At 43.5% G+C, this 3,634-nt stretch overlaps 1 protein-coding gene across 1 annotated transcript in view; it reads right to left on the bottom strand.

The window, feature by feature from the left end:
* LOC138521836 (regulator of G-protein signaling 21-like) overlaps window positions 1–1,028 on the bottom strand; it is a 493,022-nt gene extending 491,994 nt beyond the window's left edge. Inside the window, exon 1 of the mRNA XM_069634971.1 lies at window positions 752–1,028. The gene's annotated coding sequence lies outside the window, so the exon portion shown is untranslated. The remainder of the gene's footprint in view (window positions 1–751) is intronic.
* Window positions 1,029–3,634: the final 2,606 nt, after the last annotated feature.

Here is a 3,634-nt window from a genome sequence, read left to right as displayed (position 1 = left end):
AGAAGCCATCAAGGAAACAGCAGAAAACGTAGCCATTCATTGTTACTGCAAGATTTATCTCAGCAAAACACTCCCTCCCTGTCACTTTCAAAGGGATGGACAACATACACTTGAAGGAACCAAAGTGAACACTAAAACATAGAACAATGCGTAACTCAACATGTTCCAATTCAACCAAGCTTATAATCAAAACGTTTATCTTATAAAGACAACCACCTTATTTCAATACAAATAAATAAAACTACATTTAATTTACTTCCAGATTTTGTCAATTGATTTTGCTCACTCTTAAACTAGTGTGTGTTTACTTCACCATAACTCCAAAACCAATATTGCTATAACCACTATGTAACAATAGCCATGTTGACATTGGAAGGGGTCCTTTTCTCTCAGGCAAATAACAGTTAGCCAATTTATCACCCTCTGCTTTGCCTCGCACCTTGACTTGGGTATGGGTCTTCATCCCATGATAGTTGGCCCTCCTTCTCGCTATAAGGACTCCAGTAACTTCTTTGTGAATCAAATTGCCCTCTCCAGAAAAGGTCAAGGGCACGTCAAAGTTGTTCATTGTATAACTACTTTGTGAATCGTCCCTCATTTTCCAGTTTATTTTTCTTGTACTCCTTCCTCAAACAAGCCCCGTTTCCTGCCTCCCACATTCCTTAATCAAGCTTCTAGGCTAACGTGTCTTTCTATTGTACCACCTTGTCTATACACACATATGTTGAATGAAGGTGTGTCCATTACTTACCAATGAGGCAGCCCAGGTGGACTTGTATCGGCCACTTGAGAACTTGGTTCACTTCTTGTGAGTAGTTAATATCTTAGATCCTCGTACCTGGTGGATGCTTGCACAGCTGAAAAATCAAGCATCAGGCGCCCAGCAATCGTTTCATGGAAGTCTAAAGGTTCAGCACCTCGGGTTCCATTCTAGGAGATGTTTTGTTCCCGAGATGGTGCTGTGAGGAGAGTTGAAGATGGTGTTTGCCAGGGTAAGGCGATCCCAGACCCGAAGGGACGATAGATGGCCTGACTCCTGACCACAAATGACTTCTTGGCAACCCACAAACGTCTGTCCAGTTCCATGCAAATAATTGTCGTCCACGAGCAGAATGCAAATGGCCTCCTGTCATGGCTGCTGCCTCAGCAGAGGCTCAGACGTTCAAATCTGGAATAGTGAATTTCCCTGTCGTGCATCGCGCGACTGCCCGACTTTACATAGGGAAATGCGCGCCACTTTTTCCACCCAAGTAGTTCACGTCACTCTGCTTAAATGTGTTTAAAATGCAAACAACGAAAACCAAAACTGCGCGTGCACATCCAAATATTGCAAATTAATGTTGTGTCTGCGTTGTTATGTGCAAAATCAACTAAAGCCCTGAATTAATGTGGGCTTCTACGACTTGGCTCATCCTTTTTAAAGTTCTGCTCCCATTAATTCATATTACGTGGACATCGTTGCCTCCTCATAAAAGCAACTTTAAAGCTAATCGTTTAGGCTCGGACCGGCTTACAGGCAAAAGGGCAATGCCGATATGCAGGCCCAACATGCTGGTGTAGGCCAATTGTTTGGTCAACATGGACGAGCTACTTCACAATGCAGCTTTTGATCAGTGTTACCAAACAAATATTCTTCACAAAAACACAATTTGCAACACATTTTACCAACACACTCCCCTTTGGACACCACTCTTTAACAGTCTGTCAAGAAAAATGGAATGAACTCCCTTTACGACTGTGGGCCACATTTTCATTGGTGTATGAGGTAAGTGTATGCCCGTTCGACCATGTACGTGGCATATCCCTGCTGCCCAGGTGCATTCGAGTGGCCATCCACATGAAAGATATTATGTATATGCGCATGTGTTACAGTGATATGTAGGATGCAGTACTTGAAACATACGTTATAAAGACAGAAAGCCAATCTCGCAGCTCACACCAAGAGTATGATGAGATGTAGGCAAAATAGATATCAAAGTTGGGGGAAGAAGCAGACAGTGTGCCATTCGATATCTAAGTTGTGGGAAGTACTTCACACACTTTGTAAATGGTAGTGGACACATTTCTTTTCGGTGATTTCTACTTTTAAGACACTGATGAATTCCGATGAACTGATGGGCGGTTTCTGGGTGTCCTGCCATTATTTGTTGTCCAGTATGGGGCAGCTGATCGACGTTTATTTGTCAGATTCATCTAGCCAATAAGGGTCCTCTCAGGCAATTGTTTGAGATTGTCTGAGTTTGTGCAGTTTAGCAAAGGCCACACATCTTATTAAGGAAGTGTCTCCTCTATATAAGGGTTCTATGAACCTTTGCCGCATTTTTTTCGCTGAATGCATTTTTGTCAAATGTAGCATTGGTTTGCGGCGAAATGCAGGGGGAGACAACCCGAACCCCCACTTACTAACCATAACCCCCACCCCCATATAAACCCCAACCCCACTTACCATCTCCATTTTGCTGCTGAAAAACGGCAACAAAGATTCAGCAACAATGAATTTGGCGAAAAATACTTTAGTCGAAAGTGGGCTAGACGATACAAGTACTGCTCCCTTCCTTTTCCTTAATCATTTTGCTTACCCATGACAGTAGGTGTTACACAGGGAAATCTCATACTTCCATGAGGTTTGGATTTTGTTTTCGATAATTGTGCGTGTTTTTTTTAGGAGTTTAGAGGAATGTTATCTTTGTAGGTGGTCTTTGAAGTAGTTTTTATATCTTCTCTGTTTTTTCAGTGTGTACTCTGTTAGTCTCCCTTAATACAAATACATGTTTTCTCTTGTACCTTTCCCTGTATGTGTCCTTGTGGGGAATTGCCATCTGGCAACAGAGAAGGAGGCCAGGCTTTTTCTATTTTTTATTATAAAATAATAAAGTTATGCGGGTAGTTCCATCTCTGAAAACACAATTTGCTGATCTGATTTCCTGTTCATGAACTCCATTGCAAAAGCTTAGTGTGTACTTGTGAACGTCTGCATCAGTATTCTGATTCACAGTGCCTGTCCTACCAGTGGCACCAAGCAGGTTCAGAGGTCACAGTGACCTATTAACAGGTGCAGTGACCCTGCTGGGAGAGCACTCCTTTCCAAAAATCCTCCAATTCTAAGGTGGAGGCAGGTGTCCCGAGGCAGACATGATCAGTCCCCTAACCATCCCCAGGGACAATTCAGTGAGACCTCTGCTGCTGGTCCAAGACCACATCTCTGTAAGCCACCCTATTGCCCGTGACCTCACTGTGTTCCAGGATCCATGAAGGTGTGTGCTAGCCTCCTCCATATTTGGGAGCCTGAGAAAATTACTAAACTTGGCCTAGTAATTGCAGCACCTGGGATCCAGAACAGCTGATGTTCCTGTTTTCAGCATCAATGTGCTGCGAGCCACAACTCAAGGGTGTTTGACATTGTGTGAACTGTCAGGACCCTTCAACGCTGGTTTTGGCAATCTGGCAGTCATTGTTCTTCGACCTACCATTTGCCTGTTTGACGTCATTCACCACCTTATCACGCCAGCTGAAGAGAGTCATTGCATCCTCTAGAACCAATGATATACCACTGCCTTGCATTGCTTGAGTCTCTGTCTGAAGCACCAGCCCCATCATCACTGTGCATTTAAGTCAATTGACCCAACCTTGGTGT

Source organism: Ambystoma mexicanum, chromosome 1q, assembly GCF_040938575.1.
Source record: "Ambystoma mexicanum isolate Mex_15411 chromosome 1q, UKY_AmexF1_1, whole genome shotgun sequence".
Lineage (NCBI taxonomy): Eukaryota > Metazoa > Chordata > Amphibia > Caudata > Ambystomatidae > Ambystoma > Ambystoma mexicanum.
The sequence above is the reverse complement of the archived record's forward strand: the minus strand, read 5'-3'. Positions and strand labels throughout refer to the sequence as shown.